At 40.1% G+C, this 23,280-nt stretch overlaps 1 protein-coding gene across 1 annotated transcript in view; it reads left to right on the top strand.

The window, feature by feature from the left end:
- The first annotated feature begins 8,287 nt into the window (after positions 1-8,287).
- Positions 8,288-23,280, top strand: part of IKZF3 (IKAROS family zinc finger 3) — a 62,070-nt gene continuing 47,077 nt past the window's right edge. Inside the window, exons 1-2 of the mRNA XM_060080945.1 lie at positions 8,288-8,336; positions 10,682-10,783. The gene's annotated coding sequence lies outside the window, so the exon portion shown is untranslated. The remainder of the gene's footprint in view (positions 8,337-10,681; positions 10,784-23,280) is intronic.

Here is a 23,280-nt window from a genome sequence, read left to right as displayed (position 1 = left end):
TCTAAAATTTCTTCTAGTTCTGACTTTCTTCTAAGATTTATAATCTATATAGGAAAGCACCTTAAAACATTATTTAAATTCTTTGAAACAAAGGTGAAACTCAAGAAAGGAATCCTGCTTCTCTTCATAATGTGCCACTGACATTGTACCTTTGGACACTTACATGATTTTATACTTTTTGTCATTCTTTGTGTCTTAAATTTGTTTGTAAAATGGAGAGAATAATAAATGCCATTGCACGTGTTTATCTTCCAGAGATGCTATGAGATAATACGAAACCTCATTTGCACTCCTGGGCTAAGTGCTTGATGCCACATTTTTGGAGGAGTTTTGGAAATATTGATAGAAGATGGTCATTGTTAAGCTGTTTCCTAGTATAATATCTTTAGAATTTTGGTTGATATTTAATTTTTATACATGGTTTGATCTACTTGTTTTTTCCTGATCCAGAGTTTTAATGTTTGTTTTAAATAAATACCTTTGCAGTGAGTGGTACCCCAAGCAGCAATGAGATATTCTAAAATCTAGAGCTGTGCTATTCAGTAGCACTTTCTACAGTGATGGAAATATTCTTTATCTGTGTTATCCAATATGAAAGCCCCTAGCTATGTGTTCTGTTGAGTACTTAAAATATGGTTGGGGGGACTTCCCTGGTGGTGCAGTGGTTAAGAATCTGCATGCCAATGCAGAGGAGCTGGGTTCGAGCCCTGGTCCGGGAAGATCCCACATGCCGCGGAGCAACCAAGCCTGTGAGCCACAACTACTGAGCTTGTGCCCTAGAGCCCGTGAGCCACAACTACTGAGCCTGTGTGCCACAACTACTGAAGCCCGCATGCCTAGAGCCCGTGCTCTGCAAAAAGAGAAGCCACCACAATGAGAAGTCCACACACTGCAACGGAGAGTAGCCCCCACTCGCTGCAACTAGAGAAAGCCCGCGCACAGCAATGAAGGCCCAACGCAGCCAAAAATAAATAAATAAGTAAAAGACTTGACCTTTTAAAAAAAATCTTAAAAAAAAATGTGGTTGGGTAACTGAGAAACTAAATTTTTGATTTTTATTAACTTAAACTCAAATTGGCACATGTAGCTAGAGGCTATTATATTGGACAGTTCAGTATTAGTGCTAGAATTAATAATAGATTTAGAGCAGGTCTTGGTGAATTTTTTCTGTAAAGTACCAGACAGTGAATGTTTTAGGCTTTGCAAGTCATATAGTCTCTGTTACAAGTACTCAACTCTGCTGTTGGAATACAAAAGCAGTCATAGACAATGCATAAATGAACGGATTTGGCTGTGTTCCAATAAAACTTTATTAACACTGAAATTTGAATTCCATCTAATTTTCAAGTCACATGAAACAGTATTCTTCTGATTTTTTTCAACCATTAAAAAATGTAAAAATCATTCTTAGTTCACAGGCCATACAAAAGCAGGTGATAAGCTGTAGTTTGCAGAACCTTGACCTAGAGTGTTGATAAGTAGCAAAGATAGAGATATAAAAATTCATGTGTTAATTCAACAAATTATTGAGTGACTATCACAACTGGGCACTATTTTGAGAGCTGAAGATACAGCAAAATAGCGATAAAAATGACAGTCAACATCCATGTTTTCATGGAGTTTACATTCTGGTGGGGGGAGACAGATTTTAAAAATGAACAAATATATGTCAGGTGGTGAAAATGAAAATTTTTAAAATAAATTTATTTATTTATTCATTTTTATTTTTGGCTGCCTTGGGTCTTCGTTACTGCGCAGGGGCTTTCTCTAGGTGCAGTGAGTGGGGGCTACTCCTCATTGAAGTGCACGGGCTTCTCATTGCGGTGGCTTCTCCTGTTGCGGAGCATGGGCTCTAGGCATGCAGGCTTCAGTAGTTGTGGTGCATGGGCTTAGTTGCTCCGTGGCATGTGGGATCTTCCTTGACCAGGGCTTGAACCCGTGTCCCCTGCACTGGCAGGTGGATTCCCAACCACTGCGCCATCAGGGAAGTCCGAAAATGAAATTTTATGAAGAAAAATAAAGAGAAAAGAAAGTGCCAATGGAGGATGACATTTTATTATAGGGTAGTTAGGTAAAGCTTGCTCGATAAGGTGACTTTTGAGCACACACCTGAATGAAGAAAGGAAGTGGGCCACGTGACTATCTAGGGGAAGAACATTTTGGTCAGAGGGAAGAGTAAAAGCAAAGGTCCTGAGGCAGGAGCATGCTTTACCAATTCAAGTAAGAGGAGAGATGTAGAAAACTGACAAGAATTGTATATTTCAACAAAATTAACCCACTTTGGAATTCTTCCATCATTTGCATCAGATATGTATAAATATCAGTAAAGGGAACTATTTTTCTATCAAAAGCAATATAGGGACCTTTCCTTCTTAGCTTTCTAGAGCATTCTTTTTGGAAAATAGTTTAAAACTATGTTGACTGCCAGCACATTAAAAAAGACCCCAGTAGACCCCATCATGGAAACTTTTTGAAGTCTTTTTTGGACTGAAGTATGAAGGAATTACAAAATGATCCATTAAAAACTGTAAAGCTTTTGCTGCACTTAGAAATATTTAACAGGTTTCTGGTCTTCAGATGGGAATTCCTTTACCATCTATTCACTACTGGACTTCATATGTTTATAAAGACCTTTTAGTTCAAGGGGAGAAATGCACTTCAGTCTATTTTTTCCTTGTCTTTTAAGTATTTTTTAGCACCTAAGAAGAACATCCATGTAGCCTGATTATAGATGGCTTTAATGTCTCCTTCAAGTTCTGAATACTCAGGTAGTCAAATCTTTTTCTCTTGGAAACTGTACTCAGTTCCTTCTGGTGTTATTTACAGCACACAAAGGCTGCTTGAAAAAATATTGAGAGATATTTAAATGTCACTGTCAGAGAGTTTAAAAGGTTCAGGGAACCAGGACCTTTTTCCTTTAGGTCATCAAATCAAAAGCCATCTTGCTCTGTAGGAACTAAAAGGTGTTTTCACATGAAGGTTGTTCATGTGAAACTTTTGAGCTAGTTTTCTTTCTTTTTTTTTTATGCTCAGAATCCCTTTAGTGTGCAGTTAAAAGTTTCACAGTTAGCTTTAAAAAAAAAAAACTGAAAAAAACCCACTATCAAACTTACAGAAAAGTTGCAATACTGTACAAAAAACTATTTTTTTCCGGAAATTTTGAGAGTAAGTTGCTGACATGAAGCTCTGTCACCCTTGAATACTTTAGTGTGTGTTCTACCTTCTCCCACATAACCACAAAACAACCATTAAAATCAGGAAATTAACATTGATCTATGACTACCATTTAAAAAACAAATTGATTTATTTATTTGGCTGTGCCGGGTCTTAGTTGCGGAATGGGGGATCTTCGTTGCTGGGTGCGGGATCTTTTAGTTGCGGCATGTGAAATGTTAGCTGCGGCATGTGGGATCTAGTTCCCTGACCAGGGACTGAACCTGGGCCCCCTGCATTGGGAGCATGGAGTCTTAGCCGTTGGACTACCATGGAAGTCCCCATGACTACCATTTAATCCTCAGACACCATTCAGATTTCTCCAGTTACTTCTATAACATCCTTTACTTCAGGAGGATTCAGCTCAGAATCATACATTGCATTTAGTTGCCACGTCTCTTCACTCTCCTTCAGTCTGGAATAGTTTCTCAGTCTGTCACAACCTTGACACTTTTGAGGATTACAAGCCAGATATTTTGTAAATTACCCTCAGTTAGTTTGTTTTCTCACGTTTAGATTCATGTTGTGCATATTTGACAAGAATATCACAAAAGTGATGCTGTGGGGTTTTTTTATATATAAATTTATTTATTTATTTTAGGCTGCGTTGCGGCTTTGTTGCTGCGCGCGGGCTTCGTTGCGGCGAGCAGGGGCTACTCTTCGTTGCGGTGCGCGGGCTTCTCATTGCGGTGGCTTTTCTTGTTGCGGAGCATGGGCTCTAGGCGTGCGGGCTTCAGTAGTTGTGGCACGTGGGCTCAGTAGTTGTGGCGCAGGGGCTTAGTTGCTCCGCAGCATGTGAGATCTTCCCGGACCAGGGCTTGAACCCATGTCCCCTGCATTGACAGGCAGATTCTTAACCACTGCGCTACCAGAGAAGTACAATGCTGTGTTCTTTTCATTATCAATGGACACATAATTTTCATTTGTCCCATTAGGGATGATGATTGCTTTGCTCAGTTACAGCGGTGTCTACAGGGCTCTCCACTGTATAGTTTCTCTTTTCATGTTTGTAATAATAAGTATTTTGAGGAGAAGCACTTTGAATCTATATAAATATTCCATTCGTTACTAGGCTTTCAATTTATTAACTTTCTTATTAATGTCAATATGGACTCATGAATTTCTGGTGTTTTCCAATGACTTATAATCTAGTACTATCATAATCATTTTGATGCTCCCTTGTCTCAGATTTGGCCAGTGGAAACCCCTTCAAAATGATTTCTATATCCTTTTAACATATCCTCTTCGTTCTGTGAGCACTTCCTTGCTTTCTGGCACAACAAAATGTTCCAGTCTCACCTGTACTTGCCCTGCCCCAGCCTTGGAGTCAGCCACTTTTCCAAGCAATCTGGTTCCTTTAAGTTGAGAATGACCTTTAGAAGTTAATATCTCTGTGCTAGAAGCTGTTGTGCTATCACTGCTCCCATGTGCTCTAGTGGACAGGGCTAGAGACTGTGTGTCTGTATGCCATACATATACACACATTTACATCTAGATTTTGTATCAATTGATATACCGTAGAAGCCATGTGTTCCTGCCAATACTTGCATTTCCAATATAGGACCACAGGTTTCCGTATTTGTAACTCCCTTCTCGGACAGAGAAAAACCTGGGTCTCATTATCCGTTATTATATTTTTTAAATTTGATCAATCCTCCTATATATAACCAGTCATCCATCGCCACGGCCATCTCCTCTTCTGTGAAGATGCTTTCCTTGCCTCGTTTGGGTTCTGACATCCTGTACTACAGCCACTGATCTATGTGGACACCCTTTTCAGCTGTTGGAGTCTGACATCCCAGTGCAAGGCTGCACCTAATATGTGGATGCCCTCTTCACCCCACTCAAGTTTGGACACTTTGCACTGGACCGCATCCATGCACAGAAACTCTCCTCACTCCATTTGGGCTCCTTGGTGCCAGCCCCCACTGTCCCTGTGCAGGTACCTTGCTCACCCTGTTTACTCTCTGAAACCAGAGCACCCCCAGGCATAGATGTCCTCTTCACTATGCTCAGGCTCTGACTCTTCATGCTAGGCCGTCACTTACTTGGATATCCTCTTCACGCCTCTCAGACTGTAACACTCCAGGCCACGTAATTCTCCCGCCCTTCTTATCTGTCTCAGGCTCTGACTTCCCATGCTGTCTGCCCTTCATATAGAATCCCTCCTCATTTCATTCTGAATGCTCACCACACACAGGCACACTCCTCATGCTGGTTGGTCTCCAGCAGCCTGCCGGGCCTGTCCCCATTCCTTGTATGGATGTTTCTTTCACCCATCTCGGGTTTTGACCCCACATAGCAGGCTGCCCCTTTGCTTATTTTAAAAATATTTGTATTTTCCCTGCCCTTATGCTTTGCTGCTGACATCTAATGGGTGGTGCGTTAAACTTTTAAAATTAGGATAGAATGTAAGTACAGTGACTATATTTTTCAAAACAATAATTGGAATATGTCTGAAATATAGTATAGAATATTTGAAATCAGTGCTATCTGGAGCAGTTTTGGGTATATGATCGCTATTAAAATAAAGAGCAGGGACTTCCCTGATGGTCCAGAGGTTGAGACTCCGTGCTCCCAATGCAGGGAGCCCAGGTTGGATCCCTGGTCAGGGAACTAAATCCCGCATGCCACAATTAAGAGCACGCATGCCGCAACCAAAGATTCAGCATGCCACAACTAAAGATCCTGCACCCTGCAACAAAGAACCTGCACGTGGCAACAAAGGTCCTGCATGCCACAACTAAAGACCTGGTGCAGCCAAATAAATACATAAATATTTAAAAAAAAAAAAGAACAAAGGAGAGTTTCAATTTCTTTCTTTCTTTCTTTCTTTTTTTGGCTGCACTCGGCTCAGTAGTTGTAGTGCATGGGCTCAGTTGCCCTGTGGCATGTGGGATCTTAGTTCCCTGACCAGGGATTGAATCCATATCCCTTGCATTGGAAGGTGGATTCTTAACCACTGCCACCAGGGAAGTCTCAAGAGTTTCAATTTCTAGTAATAAAAGAGTACCTCCTATTGAACCAAACTTCCAACAGATAACAATTATAGGTTCTGGACAAAATATGAAAAACATCTGTTACCTGTTACCAACTTGTTTTTATGGCTTTTTTGCCCAAGGGCAGGCCCAGTTTTAGCATCAGGGTGACCAAAACTTAAGTAGATAATCCACAGTTTTACTAGCTTAAAAAACGATAGCAATCATAACAGTTGGGAGGTGAAGGGGGAAATCCTAGAATGGAGAGGACAGAGAGGGCTTTTTGTGTATAAATTCTCTGGCTGGACCAAATCTTTAGCTAATCCTTGAACTACACATGTATGGGTCATATCCTGAGCAATCCATCAGAGGTGAAAGTAACTGAATGAAGATTTACATTTCTGCAAGAGTGACCAACTTGTCCCAGATTCCCTGAGGCTGTGGAAGTTCTGTGCTCTGGGAAAATCCTCATTCCCAAGTATACTGGGACAATTGGTTATGCTAGCTGCTGCCCACCACAAATGAAACAGAATTTGAGTTTAACTACATGCTTTAAAAAGTAAAATAAACAAAGTAAAGATCCTATATGCTTCAAAGGAACATAACAGACTCCAGAAATTCTGTAATATCTTTATAATGTCCAGGGTACAAACCAAAATTATTAGGTTATATGAAGAAACAAGAAAATGTGACCCATACTCAAGAGAAAAGGAAACCAAAGATGACTGAGCCCAAAGTGACATAGGTATTGGACAAGGATCATAAACGAGTATAATAATTATACTCAAAGATGCAAAGGAGGGCTTCCCTGGTGGCGCAGTGGTTGAGAGTCCGCCTGCCGATGCAGGGGACGTGGGTTCATGCTCCAGTCTGGGAGGATCCCACGTGCCACAGAGCGGCTAGGCCCGTGAGCCATGGCTGCTCAGCTTGTGCTTCTAGAGCCTGTGCTCCACAAAGGGGGAGGCCACAGTGGTGAGAGGCCCACGTACTGCAAAAAAAAAAAAAAAAAGATGCAAAGGGAAATATGCTTGTAATGAATTAACAAATAGGAAATCTAGCAGAGAGACTAGAAAAAAGAACAAAATGGAAATTCTAGAACTAAAAATTACAATATCTGAAATAGAAAACTCACTGGATAGGCTTGAGAGCACATTAAGATGAGAGAAGAAAGAGTAAGTGAACTTGAAGATTTATCAATGAAAATATTCAATCTGAGCAACAGAGGAAAGAATTTTGGCGGGGAAAAGAATAGAACCTCAGGGAATTGTGGGAAAATATGAAAAAGTCTAACATACATGTAAATGAAGTCCTAGAAGAAAAGGGGCAAGAGAATAGAGGAGAAAAAGTATTTGAAGAAATAATGGCTGAAAATTTCTCAGGTTTGGTGAAAAACATAATTTTACCCATAAAAAATTCAGTGGACCCAAGTGGGATAAATGCAGATAAAACCACACCTAGACATATCATAGTCAAACTGCTAAAAACCAAAAGTCAGGAGAAAATCTTGAAAGCATTCAGAGAAAAAGAATACATATAAATAGGAAGACAACAATACAAAATATCACTGACTTCTCATCAGAAACAACAGAGGATAGAAGATAGTGGAATGCCATCTTTAAAGTGCCAGAAGAAAACTGTCAACCCATAATTCTTTGTCAAGTAAAAACAACCTTTAAAATTGAAGGCAAAATAAAGATATTTCCAAATAAATGAAAACTAAGAAAAGTTGTCATTCATACAACTGCCCTACTAGAAATGCTAAAGGAAACTCTTTAGATTGAAGAGAGACAATACCAGGTAGGAACTCAGGTCTTTATGAAAAAATGAAAAGCACCAGAAATGGTAAGTATGTGGGTGAATACAAAGTACTAATTTGTTCCTCTTAATCTCTTTAAAGTATAATTGCTGCATGGATTCCTTTTATTCTCCTTGAGGCATATTTTAGGGAGGATATAGAGAAAGAATAGTCCTGCTCTGAAGAGGACATCAGCAATTAAGTCTTCCAAAGTAGTATTCTTATTAAATTTAGAGTGCTCAAATCTGAAAACATTTACTCTAAGTAGCTAATATTTGTAATCCTTTTCTTTTCAGATATAAAACCAAATGTGGAACTGAAAAGCACTCAAGAGCAGTCTGTGCCCACAGGTAACATCAGGTCTTTCCACTCTAAAAATATACCGTTACTAAATAGACCAAAGGAAGAGGAATAGTCTGATTGCAATAAAAATGCTATGGAAATGTGTTGGGGAGAAAATGTGGTTGTCTCTTCCTGATACAAAAATAACATATCCATTTAGATCATATAAGTTCTTTGGCATCACGGAGCCAAACCATCTACCTAACGTTAATCACTGGTTTTTTATTTTCCTTTCACATTTTTTCAACTGATTGGTTTGAATAAAGACAGTTTTTGTTGAACAATATAGTAGCTTATATTTGAACAACTTGTGCTTTTCACTCAGGAACAGTGGTCAGCAAACTTTTTGTAAAGGGCCGAGAGTAAATATTTTAGACTTTGTGAGCCATATAAGGTCTCTGTTGCATACTCCTCTTTATGTTTTTTACAATCCTTTAAAACTGTAAAAACCATTCCTACCTCCTGGATCCATACAAAAACAGACCATGGCTAGATTTGGCCTCAGGCCACAGTTTGCTGACCCCTGCTCTAGAATAAACTATAAACATTTAAAGTAATCTATTTCCTAAAAATAACTTCTGTGTTTTCTCCATTGATTAACTCACTTTGTTTGAATCAAAGCTTTTGCTATATTACAAAATTTACCACTTAAGTGCCTTGTTATATTACTGTGAGTTGTAACCTTATGTTTTTTGGTTTTTGGCTTTTAAAATTTATTTAGTTACTTATTTTTGGCTGCATTGGGTCTTTGTCGCTGCGCATGGGCTTTCTCTAGTTGTGGCGAGCAGGGGCTACTCTTCGTTGTGGTGTGTGGGCTTCTGATTGCAGAGGCTTCTCTTGTTGTGGAGCACGGGCTCTAGGCACACGGGCTCGGTAGTTGTGGCACATGGGCTCAGTAGTTGTGGTGCATGGGCTTCATTGCTCTGTGGCATGTAGGATCTTCCCGGACCAGGGCTTGAACCCGTGTCCCCTGCGTTGGCAGGTGGATTCTTAACCACTGCACCACCAGGGAAGCCCTAACCTTATGTTTTAATTGAACCTGTACCTCATATTAGTTGTTCGGGTGTGCACTTTATGTCCATTATTTCAGGCTTGAGAAAAGTAAACTATTTAGAGTCTTACTGTCTAAGAGTATATGTTATAATATGCAGAAAAGAGAAACTTTACCTATAAATCAAAACCTGAGTCCATGATGACCACATTTTCAGGACCTCTTAGTCATGGATTTTATGTAATATGTTTCCATGTTACGCCTACCTGCCAGTAAAATGTCCTGCTCCATGTGTTCAGTCACGCCTGCAGCTGAAAGGAAGCCCCTGCAGTTTCTAATCACCTCTCGTATTTCAGCCCCTCCTTAGTGCCACAGGATTCAGTGTCTTTATTTGTTGCATGCAATAGATTCTCAGCAAATATTTTATTGAAAATTGGGAAGGAGTTTGATAGCAAGCAGGTATCTTTTCTGTTCATTTCTTTTGTTATCATCTTTTTGTTAAGCTACCATGCTTATATATGAAATAATTCCAGCTACGTCATGCCTTCTTCCTTACTTCTGATATTATCAATATTTATTGTACAAAATTATATTTTTGTTAAACTTGATTTTTAGTAAGTTTGCTGTTTATTTAACCATGCTTTTATTATGTCTACTGCCTTTTACTTAGGAACTCCCATAACACTTTTTTTTCCCCTTAATCTCATGTCCGAGTCTACATTATAGGCCTGAGTCTTGCATTATAGTTGTGCGTTTGTTTTATCTACATCTGTTAAAGTATAAGCTCCTTGAAGACAGGAATTATAACCTATTCTTATCTGCAGCCTTGTCAACATTTAGTCAATGTTTGATGAAATACAGGAATTTGGGGGCCAATATGCTTTCCACAGAATCACATTTATAATGTGAACAGAAAGGGAAAATAGGATTTGGTACAGAAGCTTACAGGCTTCCTCTCAGGAAAGCATCTTTCCCAAATTGAGTTATGCCAGTAGTTTCAGACTCAGTATTTCTCATCACTATATGTTAATATTTCTTGGTTTTTAACTAGCAATAACATCCTACTGAATATTCTGAGATATACCAAAGGAGAGAGAATTTCAATCCAAAGGAACTTAAGTGCATTTTAACTCAGGTGAAAGAAATAGTCAAGAAAATGATGTCTAATGGAAAGGCACATGAACCTTGGGCATCTTTCTAAACCTCAAGAGTTTTCACATATATCTTACTTGGGTGTATGTGAAAGCAATATTGTCCATCACTAAGGGATTGGGTGAAGCTGAAATAGGAGTCTTACTTAATACATGTTTATAAAAATCCTTTAAAGTTGACTGCATAGTTAAAATTATTCTTATCTCCTAGAAGGTTCGGTGCTTTTGCATGACTACGATTTAACCAAACCTCATGAAACAGAAAATGTGGATGGTACAGAAGGCCCAGCCAATCAAGATGAAGACATAGGAGGTAAGCCGTAGTGTAGAGACCAGAAACTAAAGATATCGTTCAGGCTCAACATGGAGAAGAAATCAGGAAATCTCCAAGGAAGACTTGCATTTGTGAGTTGAGTTGGAAGGAATTCAGTTTTGTTCACTTTACAAATATTTACATTTAATAATTTGCTACAGGATGTCAGCAAATTTTGAGAATTTAAGGTGCTTATTCAGTGTTCAAGTTATACTAACTTCTTTTTGTAAATTTTTAAAAATTAATTTTTATTGGAGTATAGTTCTTTTTTATGGCTAATATTCCATTGTATATATGTACCACATCTTTTTTTTTTCATCTTTATTGGAGTATAATTACTCTACAATGCTGTGTTAGTTTACGCTGCACAACAAAGTGAATCAGCTATTTGTACACATATATCCCCATATCCCCTCCCTCTTGAGCCTCCCTCCCACCCTCCCTATCCCACCCCTCTAGGTCATCACAAAGCACCGAGCTGATCACCCTGTGCTGTGCAGCACCTTCCCACCAGCCATCCATTTTACATTTGGTAGTGCATACACGTCAATGCCACTCTCCCACTTTGTCCCAGCTTCCCCTTCCCCCACTGTGTCCTCAAGTCCGTTCTCTATGTCTGTGTCTCCATTCCTGCGCTACCACTAGGTTCATCAGTACCTTTTTTTTAGATTCCACATACATTCGTCAGCATATGGTATTTTTCTCTTTCTGACTTACTTCACTCTGTATGACAGACTCTAGGTCCATCCACCTCATTACAAATAACTCAATTTTGTTCTTTTATGGGTGAGTAATATTCCATTGTATATATGTGCCACATCTTCTTTATCCATTCATCTGTTGATGGACATTTAGGTCGTTTCCATGTCCTGGCTATTGTAAATAATGCTGCAATGAACATTGAGGTGCACGTATCTTTTCGAATTATGATTTTCTCTGGATATATGCCCAGGAGTGGGGTTGCTGGATCATATGATAGCTCTATCTTTAGTTTTTTAAGGAACCACCATACTGTTCTCCATAGTGACTGTACCAATTAACACTCCCACCAATAGTGTAGGAGGGTTCCCTTTTCTCCACACCCTCTCCAGCATTTATTGTTTGTAGACTTTTTCACGATGGCCATTCTGACCGGTGTGAGGTGGTACCTCATCATAATTTTGATTTGCGTTTCTCTAATAATTAGTGATGTTGAGCATCTTTTCATGTGCTTTTTGACCATCTTTTTGTCTTCTTTGGAGAAATGTCTATTTCGATCTTCTGCCCATTTTTAAAAATTTTTTCTTTTTATTTATTTTTGGCTGCGCTGGGTCTTTGTTGCTGCAGGCGGGCTCTCTCTAGTTGCGGTGAGCAGGGGCTACTCTTCATTGCGTCGGCTTCTCTTGTTGTGGAGCACGGGCTCCAGAGCGCAGGCTCAGTAGTTGTGGCGCACGGGCTTAGTTGCTCCGCAGCATGTGGGACCTTCCCGGACCAGGGCTCAAACCTGTGTCCCCTGCACTGGCAGGCGGATTCTTAACCGCTGTGCCACCAGGGAAGCCCTTCTGCCCATGTTTTGATTGGGTTGTTTGTCTTTTTGGTATTGAGCTGCATGAGCTGTTTGTATATTTTGGAGATTAATCTCTTGTAGATCACTTCATTTGCAAATATTTTCTCCCATTCTGTGGGTTGTCTTTTTGTATTTCATTTTTAAAATAATATGTTTATTTTACTCTTTTCCATTATAAAAGTAATACATGTTCATGATAGAAAGTTTGTCTGGGATATTTTCCACCAATTCTCCAATTCTCCGGACACCAACTGGGCATCCAGCAATTCAATTCAGTTCAATTCTTATGCTAACTTCTAGAATTAGTGCAGAACCCACAGGTTAAAGGCTCAGTCCCAGAAGACTGCCCTCACTTCAGACACCACTTGAAAGTACCAGGTCCCCAGGTTTCCTGCACTTCTGTCCAACTTGACTCCAAATTCGGGATTTCCCACAACCACCCCGGCCCTCAGGTTCGATAATTTGCTAGAATGACTCACAGAACTTAGGAAAGCACCTTACATACTATTACTGGTTTATCATAAAGGACACAACTCAGGAACAGACAAATGGAAGAGGTGCATTGGGCAAGCTATGGGGTGGGAGGGTACAGAGCTTCCATGTCCTCTCTGGGCACACCACCTTCTAAGCAGCTTGATGTCTTCACCAGACGCTCTCTGAATCTTACAGTTCAAGAGTTTTTATAGAGCTCGATCTCCAGTCCCTTTCCTGGAGGTTGGTGGGTGAAAGTTCCAACCCTCTAATCACTTGGTCTTTCTGGTGACCAACCCATCCTGAGGCTATCTAGGGCCTGCACCTAAGTCACCTCAGTAGCATAAACTCAGGTGTGATTGAAAGGGGCTTGTTATGAATAGCAGAAGACACTCTTATCACTCAGGAAATTTCAAGGGTTTTAGGAACTTCATACCAGAAACCTGGGACAAAGACCAAAGGTAATCTTTGACCATGAATCTCTTATAGCAAATGCATCATAGAAGTCAAAACATACTGGCACATTACTAGAGTCACACTCAGTCATTAGTCCAGTCCATCATCATAGCATATGAAAATGTCTTCTAGGGTGAGACCGCTCAGATTTGCAGGCTTCCATTTGATCTTGTCAGGTTCCAAATGCAGGAGTGGTCTCAGCAATACATGGCAGCATCTTTTCAAGCATCTGGTATAACTAAGCTAAAACACAGTATTATTCCCTTGCTCTGAGTCTCTATTGAGATTGTAATATAATATTGGATTTCCTTCATTGCATAGCCCATTGATTCATTCCTTTGCCCTCAACTACTATTTCTCCTTCTCTCCATTTATTTATACTTAAACTTTTCCACGTTTGGAAGGAACTTTAGATTCAGCTACTGTGATGTTCTAGATTTCAGGCAACAATACTAGTCTAGTAAGTGTCTCCCTTTCAGTTCACTTCTATTCATATAAGGTAGAGTTACTTAGGTACGGAACTAGTGGGCTATTTTTACCACCAGGCAGTGGCTACTTTCAGTTTTAACCTTGATCTTGCTAAATGGAATGAAGACATAACCTGCCTTTTCAGGCCTTTCGGAATTCTGACATAAAGGTTTAAAACTATAGTTACAGTTTCTTGGGCCTCCCTGGTGGCGCAAGTGGTTGAGAGTCCGCCTGCCGATGCAGGGGATACGGGTTCGTGCCCCGGTCTGGGAGGATCCCATATGCCGCGGAGCGGCTGGGCCCGTGAGCCATGGCCGCTGAGCCTGCGCGTCCGGAGCCTGTGCTCCGCAACGGGAGAGGCCACAACAGTGAGAGGCCCGCATACCACAAAAAAAAAAAAAAAAAAAAAAAAAAAAAAAAAAAAACTATAGTTACAGTTTCTTGCTTAGGAATCATCCCTGTTTCTGGCACTTGTAGTTGCATCCCTGGTCCTGTGACTACAGGGCATCAAATAGGAAAGAGAAAGTTGAGGTATGTGGAGAAGAAAAAAAATGTATAGTTATCGTACCAGTGTCCTCTCTCCTTGGAAAGAATCATATAATCACACCATCATCTTCCTCCCATGGAAAAAATTGCATAGTCATACTAGCAGCCTCTCCCCACCGTCTCTTCCCCAGATGCACCAGAATAACAGAGGAATCTATCTAGTGGGGACAACACTGCCTTAGCTCCCCTTATGTTGAGTGTGAACACACACTCTTTTTCTTTTTTTAAAATTTATTTATTTATTTATTTTTGGCTGTGTTGGGTCTCCGTTGCTGTGCACGGGCTCTCTCTAGTTGCATTGCTGTGCGTGGGCTTCTCATTGAGGTGGCTTCTCCTGTTGGGGAGCATCGGCTCTAGGCGTGCAGACTCAGTAGTTGTGGCTCACAGGCTTAGTTGCTCCATGGCATGTGGGATCTTCCCAGACCAGGGCTTGAACCTGTGTCCCCTGCATTGGCATGCGGATTCATTAACCGCTGCGCCACCAGGGAAGTCCCTGAACACACACTCTTGAAGACATATAAACCAACCTTTCATGCCTACATCTCCCCCTGTTTTAAACAACCAATGTTTCAACTGCCTGTTCCAATTCTCTATGAAACTATTATTCTGAGGAGAATATCTCTCTGCCTACTCATTATTTGATATTATAAGCTGTAAAGTGTGTCCCTTGCTCTGAATAAATGTGATTTGGTGGTCCAAATGGGTGCAATATCTTCTGTTCTGGTTCTTTTATAGTACTTGGACCATTTGCATCTACCACCAGGTAAGCAAAGCCCAGTCCAGAGTCAACGCCTATTCTATCAAAACCCATTTGTAGCCCCACTGGGGCTACTGACATTGGTTCAGTGTAATCCACTTGCCAGCTGTGTGTGGGGTCTTCCCCCTGAGGAATCTCCCCCATAGCCACCTGCAGCCTCTGTTTTTCTTGTTGTCATACTGAACAATTCTTGTTGGCATTTTGAGCCTCAGAGGGTACAAAAGGAATATGTGCAGATTCAGCCCTCTGCACTGCTTTGGTCCCCAAATGTCCACTTATTTCATGGACCCAAGTGGCCACCTCAAGCTAATACCCCATAATATCCATGGATGATTGGTCATCATCCAATCCTGGAAGGGGTTTCTTCTGTTAGGCATCAACCTGTCCTACTTTAATGTACCTGTCCAATTCCCATAGTGATTTCCACAGGGCTATGTCCATATGGACATCCCTTTAATAGACCAGACTTCCATAGCCCTCTGCTTATCGGTATGGCCAGACCATTGGCCATCATTCATGAGTCAGGTAAAAAACAAAACATAGAGGCTTTCATTGTTGTTCAATTCTTCCATCCCTGTTAGGTAAACAGCATGTAATTCATCCCACCAAACTGATTTGTTTTTAACTTCTTCAATCAGAGTGGTAGTCTTCCAAACAGGATATTGGCCATTTACCTTGGAACTGCCATCCATAACCAAGCAGCATTTTGTTGGTCAGTCAAGAGCTGTTTATAGGGCACTGTCCAAGTCACAATAGAATCCGGCAGCTCCTTACACAGTTCAAAAGTCAGTCCTAGGAGAAAAGAGGCTCCCTGCTTGTGAGTATCTCCTGCTTACATTCCCCTTGTAGCACAATCCTGTATAAACCATTTGCATTTTATTATGGAACTCTTCTGGGCGTTGCCCTCCCCATTAGAGCATTTTTCTGACATCTCCTAAGACATCATGGGTGTTTCAGATATTAAGATTATTTTTTGTCCTGCACTCGTAGGGGCAATTTCAATTAATGTCTGATATCAGCCTACTAATTGCCCCTCAAATAGAAATTCTCTATTCCATCCTCCCCATAGTTGTCACTGGGAAGCACTCCCAGGCTTTTGCCGTAAGCCCCAACCTATGTTCTACATAGAGCTATCACACAGAATTTGTCCGCACCAGCACTACAGCTTCTCTTCTACACTGTGTGGACTTGGACTTGAAGGATAGATTTACATGCCTCCTGTTTTACAAAGTAGTTCCCCAGTCAGTCATAATATCCATACCCATAATACATTCAGGTAAAAGAGGTACAACCACTTCGCATATACCAGTTTTCCTCCAAACTTTCACCTTAATCAACCAACACTTATATTCCTTTTTTAAAAAATTGAAGTATAGTTGATTTACAATGTTCTATTAGTTTCTGGTGTACAGCAAATTGATTCAGTTATACATATATATATTCTTTTTAATGTTCTTTTCCATTTTGATTTATTACAAAACGGATATTGAATGTAGTTCCCTGTGCCATACAGTAGAACTTTGTTGTTTATCTATTTTATATATAGTAGCTTGTATCTGCTAACCCCAAATTCCTAATTTATCCCTCCCCCACTCCCTTTCCCCTTTGGTAACCGTAAGTTTGCTTTCTATATCTGTGAATCTGTTTCCATTTTGTAAATAAGTTCATTTGTGTCATTTTTAGCTTCCACATATAAGTGATATCATATGTATTTGTCTTTCTCTGTCTGACTTACTTCACTTAGTATGACAATCTGTAGGCCCATCCATGTTGCTGCAAATGGCATTATTTCATTCTATTTTATGGCTGAGTAGTATTTCTTTGTGTATATATACCACATCTTCTTTGTCCATTCATCTGTTGATGGACATTTAGGTTGCTTCCATGTCTTGACTATTGTAAATAGTGCTGCTATGAACATTGGGGTGCATGTATCTCTTCGAATTATAGTTTTGTCTGGATATATGCCCAGGGGTGGGATTGCTGGATCATATGGGAACTCTATTTTTAGTTTTTTGAGGAACCTCCATACTGTTTAACATAGTGATTGCACCAATTTACATTCCCACCAACAGTGTTGGAGGGTTCCGTTTTCTCCACACCCTCTCCAGAATTTGTTATTTGTAGACTTTTTATGATGGCCATTCTGACCAGTGTGAGGTGGTACCTCACTGTAATTTTGATTTGTATTTCTCTAATAATTATCTGTGTTGAGCATCTTTTCATGTGCCTGTTGGCCATCTGTATGTCTTTTTTGGAGAAATGTTTATTTAGGTCTTTGGCCCTTTTTTTTTTTTTTATTGCAACCCTTATATTCCTAACTGTAACCTCCACAGGACTTCATCAACAGGTTTTGGTTTTACAATATTAGGTAAGAGAGATGTTCCCCAGTTGGACATAATATCCATTCTCATAAAACATTCAGGTAAAGGAGACACAATTTCTCCATGTAAAGCTTGCTTAAAACATCCCAGTTTTCATCCAAACTACCACCTTAATCCTATCAACCCTTACATTTCTATATTCTCTCAATCTAATCGGAGCCCCCTTTAGGGCTTCACTAACATGTTCTGATAACACAGTGCATGAGGTACCCATGTCAGAGAGTTCCAGAAACTTTTCTTCTCTACCCCTCTGACTATTTTATCTCTTCATATGCAAAAGAATTTGGGTCCCTATTGAGAGGTTGAACCAGGGGACCCTGGCTCTTTTGTTAGGACAAAGATTAACCTGCCCGTTGCCCTAGGTGATTTCAGGTCAGATTTCTCATTGCAATCTTTGCCTTCTAGTTTTTACACTGGAGTGAATAGAGTGGACTTATTTGGGGCTCTTTAAAGTAGAGGAACTGGCAGGAGGTCCTTTTGGTCCACCGAACTTTCTATAGTGCTGTATTAAGACCATTGTTTCAACTCTATCAATGTCCATTTTATTTATCCCATTTCTTGATAACTATCTAAAGATTTTCATCCTGCTGAAATGAGTCCCTTAACTCTCCCCTTTCTTTTTCTTCTTTATTTTAGCCCTATCAATGTTTCCTTTATTCATCTTACTTCTTGATAACCATTTACAATTTTCCACCTCGATGGGACAAGTCCCTTGACTCTCCCTTTTGCCTCTCCTCATTTTCTTGTTAATTAACCTAATGTTTTTATTAGCATCTGAAAGACCCAAGAGAGGAAGCTGAGATGGCAGATTCAATAAGATTCAGACTGTTGCTTGATTTTGAAGCAGTAATATTAAATGGGACGCCCATGCAAAAGAGGTCCCCTGTTCTGTGTTTACTTAGATTCTGTATTTGTCTGTTTGGCATCTATTCATCACAGGGCCAATTTTATTAACTATATTTTCTTATTTTCTGTATATTTGATGCTTTGATGTTTGGGGACCTTACAGACCCAGGGAAAGACTGTCCTTCCCAGGGATAGCCAGTTCTTAGAGACAGCAAAGGACTTGGCCAGGAGCATGCTTTTCCTATATAAACCAACCAATCCAGAGTCCATACCCCCCAACCATCTCCTTATCTAAATCTCATGAACTGAACTAATATTTCCCCTGTCTGAAATCAATCCAAGGCCAAGTAGCAGACAACTAGAGACCACTCCTGTGTCCCAAAGCCTGCTGGAATTATTCAAACCAGGCAGTCCTAAACTGTTTATCCTGCCTGCCTTGCCTTTTCTCAGAAACTCCAGTGAAGGCTCTAGCCTAGGATTTTCCTTCCTCTTTTCTGCATCCTGACTGACACTGGTGCTTCCCCCTGTGGCCCTGTGTGGTATAATAAACTTCTTATACCACCTGTGTGGTGACCCCCTCTATGGACCCTGTGAGTATAATAAACTTCTTCCTTCCAGACCTTGTTCCCATTTCCTCCTGTGGCTGCACCAACTTTACCATACAACGTGTACATGCTTAGGACACCCCCTTAATCCACAGCATTTACCAAGACCTGGGTAATAGGCATATTTAGTGAGTGACTATCTTGGTTATCATAAAGTCAGTCCCATATGGCTTACATATGAAACATATCAGCTGCTTCATCTGGGTTGTTCTACTTGGCACTTATAGAGGGAGTTGGACAGTCCTCTTTCTCAGGGTAAACAGACCTTACAGTGGCTTTTATCCAGTCAACCAGGCTGGCCATTCCCTCAGGAAAAACGTGCTGTGTTTGTGGATCATGTATAATCATCTGCCATTGCTCCGTAGTGAGCTGTGGGTCCTAGATCAACCCAGACATGCTCTTCCACTCTGCAGCATCCCAAACTAAAGACAATGCCCCTAAGTTAGTCACTCTCACAATCCATTTTAGTAAAGGTTCTTCAGGAAGCTGATGATACTGATTCAAAAAATAAGGCAACTGCTTCACACCCTTCCCCCCTGGTTTCAGTAGTTTCTTGGTTTTGCTTTCCCGCCATATGAACCACCTTCTTGGTGACCAGAAGTCTTAGAGGTACTCTCTACTGTTCCCACATAATTTTTCCCTTTGGGGGAATCTTTGAGCCTAGTATCTGAAGCACAAACCAACTGAAATCTGAGCTTGGTTTATCATCAAGGTCTGACCCAGAACTCTCTTTTCATTTCATTTTGGCTTTGCAGATAACAGTGACCAAGGAATTGTACATTTCACTTTTCTCTTATTAGTTTGCGTTTCTACACATATCCAGTGAGTCAACTTCCCAAGAGTTGGATCCACCTCTGAATACCCTTGGTAATTTTACTTTTAGTAACTGATCAAAGCACAACTGCTGCTCCATAACACGGGTGACCATGTAGCCAGGAATCAGAGGTTCTTCATCCCTTGCTTTTTCTTCCTTTTTCTTCCCAAACCATATGTTTCCATGAGCCAGGACTGTTCTAGCAAATCCCACTCGTGACACCTATTGTGGGACGTTTCCAGCACCAACAACTGATTCTTCAGACACCAATTCACCATCAATTCAATTCTGCTACTAACTTCTGGAGTTAGCGCAGAACCCACAGGTTAAGGACTCAGTCCCACAAGAGTGCCCTCACTTCAGACACCACTTGAAAGTACCAGGCCCCCAGGTTTCCTGCACTTCTGTCCAACTTGACTACAAATTCAGGTTTTCACACAACCCCCACTCAGGTTTGATAATTTGCTAGAATGACTCACAGAACTTAGGAAAGCACTTTACATACTATTACTGGTTTATCATAAAAGACACAACTCAGGAACAGACAAATGGAAGAGGTGCATTGGGCAAGCTATCGGGTGGGAGGATGCAGAGCTTCCATGCCCTCTCTGGGCACACCACCTTCTAAGCAGCTTGATGTCTTCACCAGACGCTCTCTGAATCTTACAGTTCAAGAGTTTTTATAGAGCTCGATCTCCAGTCCCTTTCCTGGAGGTTGGTGGGTGAAAGTTCCAACCCTCTAATCACTTGGTCTTTCTGGTGGCCAACCCATCCTGAGGCTTTCTAGGGGTTGTACCCTAAGTCACCTCAGTAGCATAAACTCAGGTGTGATTGAAAGGGGCTTGTTATGAATAGCAGAAGACACTCTTATCACTCAGGAAATTTCAAGGGTTTTAGGAACTCTGTGTAAGGAATTGGGGACAAAGACTAAATACATTTTTGTGTTTAACCACAGCTCAGAAAGTTCATAGAAGTAGAAAGAAAAAAGAAAAACCCACTTCTATCCTACCACCCAAATATAGTCTGTATTAGCATTATGCAATACTTCCAGGCTTTTTTTTGGAATTTTGAGCACTATATTTATATTAGCATGCAAACATTTTATACTAATATTTATGTTGCTAAAACTTATCACTATTGCTTTGTGAATATCACTCAGATCTCATCTTAATGTCATTTCTTCAGAGAGACTTTCCTTGACAACCCAGTTATTTTAATGCAGTAGGCTATTGTAATTCTCTGCATGGCACTTTGCAATGGATAATTTTGGAGTTTTATTTGTTTATTGTGTTTCTCCCTCCACCCTTCATGAGCCAGGATCTTGAGTTTTCTTTTTCTCTCTAGGTATTTGCAACACCTAGAATAGTACTTGGCCCATAGTAGATGTGCAGTAAATATTTGTTTCATTAAAAAAAAATACACACACACACACACACACACACATACACACACACAAACATTTTTTTCCTTAAAGGAAGAAAAGAAGAAGACAAAAATTGTTTCTCCAGATCTTCTTCTTTTGTCTTAGATTCTTAAGGACCAAGAAACGGAGTTCTATGTCTAAAACTCCTGAGACTCAAATCACAGCTTCAACTAATATTCCAGCTCTGCCTAGCTGTACATTAATTTGTACCAGTTCTCAACCACAGATACTGAAAAATGCTGCCTGGCACAGGATGTGGTCATTTGTGCTGAGGAAAGGCATATGGTGTTCTACCAGCTTCGTGAAACTTTTTGAAAGTGACATCCATGGAGTCACACTCAGAAAGAGGCAAATGATAACTGTGCCTTTGGCTGGCATTCTTCTGAGTTAGGGTTTCTGAGTTCTACTAGTAAACACCATGAAGTTTAGGTTTGAAATGATGATCCCTATACAACTTTTAGTCTGGGGATTTATAATTTATGTTAGAATTTGTTCTGAGTTCAGAAGTAGCCTATGAGTTTCATGTTTTCAGGTAGTCGGGGGAAAAAACAGATGAAATACTCAAGTATAAACAAGAAACCAAATAATTCCATTCAACAATAGGAATTTGAAACAGATATTATTAAAAGCCATGTGGTACAGCACTTCTCTAGGAATCCATACAATAGATTCCTGGCCTCTGTGTTTTGACCCTGCTCGAGAAGTGCTTCCAAGGGTCATCTTCAACTGCTGTGATGCCTATGCCGTTTCTATCACCTTACCTCCAACTACATGTCAGTGGATTAATGGGATACCTGTGTATTTTTCTCAGTTGTTAGTGGTCTGGGAGTGTCATGTAGTTCCTGGTAGAGACTAGACGATACAATCAATCATTCTAAATAATTTGGAAAAGAGAAGGAACAGTTCTTTCTTCTAAACCTGACTTAGTAAAAAGTGAATAGGCTAACTTTAGCATTGAAAGATTAATTCATCATTTCATGATTAAGCTCCAAACTGATTACTGTACTGTAATGTAATGTAATGCTGGCACTTAATCTGGGTTATATATCTGGGGAAAGGGTGTTACCAGGCCCCTGCTTTTTCAAAAGATATAATATGATCAGTATATACAAATTATATATGCTAAATTATAAAATAACAGAAATGAAAAGTAGCATTACCTGGTAAAAGTTATATAATAATGTATCTTAATATGTATTAAGGCACTTCTGCCATATTCAGCATAGGGAAACATTAAGACTAGAATTAGGATTATACTTTTAAAGGTAGTCAGGGAAATTTAGCTATAATATGATAATGATTATAAGTAAATTTTAAGTATGCTTTAGAGGATTTTAGTCTGTTTAAATTTAGTGGAAGCATTTTTTTAATGTCCTCTAAAATGTTTTAGAAACTAAGACCAGTCTTGGAATGTTTTAAATTCAGAATAATTGCCGTCATGTTTAATTTACATGTTTAAACATATCATGTGCATCTTTCTAATTTTCCAACTCTTAGAAAATTATCTTATAGAAAAATTAGAAACACTCACTTTATTTTTCTCTAGTGGAAAGGCAGACTAAATTTTTAGAAGGAAAAGTCTTTACCCAACTGGAATTGTTGTTTGAGAAGCAAAATAAAATATTTGGAAAAAAACTTTTTAAAGGTATAAACATTTAAGTTAAATTTACTTGTTTCCCATAAGATAAAAAGATATTTTTGGACTTCCCTGGTGGCACAGAGGTTAAGAATCCGCCTGCCAATGCAGGGGACACAGGTTCGAGCCCTGGTCCAGGAAGATCCCACATGCCACAGAGCAACTAAGTCCGTGTGCCACAGTTACTGAGCCTGAGCTCTAGAGCCCACGAGCCACAACTACTGAGTCCGCGTGCTGCAACTACTGAAGCCCGTGAGCCTAGAGCCCGTGCTCCACAACAAGAGAAGCCACTGCAATAAGAAGCCCATGCACCGCAATGAAGAGTAGCCCCTGCTCACTGCAACTAGAGAAAGCCCGCGTGAAGCAATGAAGACCCCGTGCAGCCATAAATAATTAATTGGGGGGGAAAAAAAGATATTTTTATCTTTTTTTTTTTAACAATATATTCCTAGGAACCTAGTGCAGGAGTTGGCAAATTTTTTTGCAAAGCGCCAGGTAGTAAATATCTTGGACTTTGCGGGCAACACGATCTCTGTTGCAGCTTC

The sequence above is a fragment of the Mesoplodon densirostris genome, chromosome 18 (genome assembly GCF_025265405.1).
Source record: "Mesoplodon densirostris isolate mMesDen1 chromosome 18, mMesDen1 primary haplotype, whole genome shotgun sequence".
NCBI classification, from domain to species: Eukaryota; Metazoa; Chordata; class Mammalia; order Artiodactyla; family Ziphiidae; genus Mesoplodon; species Mesoplodon densirostris.
Note: the sequence above shows the minus strand (reverse complement) of the source record. Positions and strands in the feature narration are given on the sequence as shown.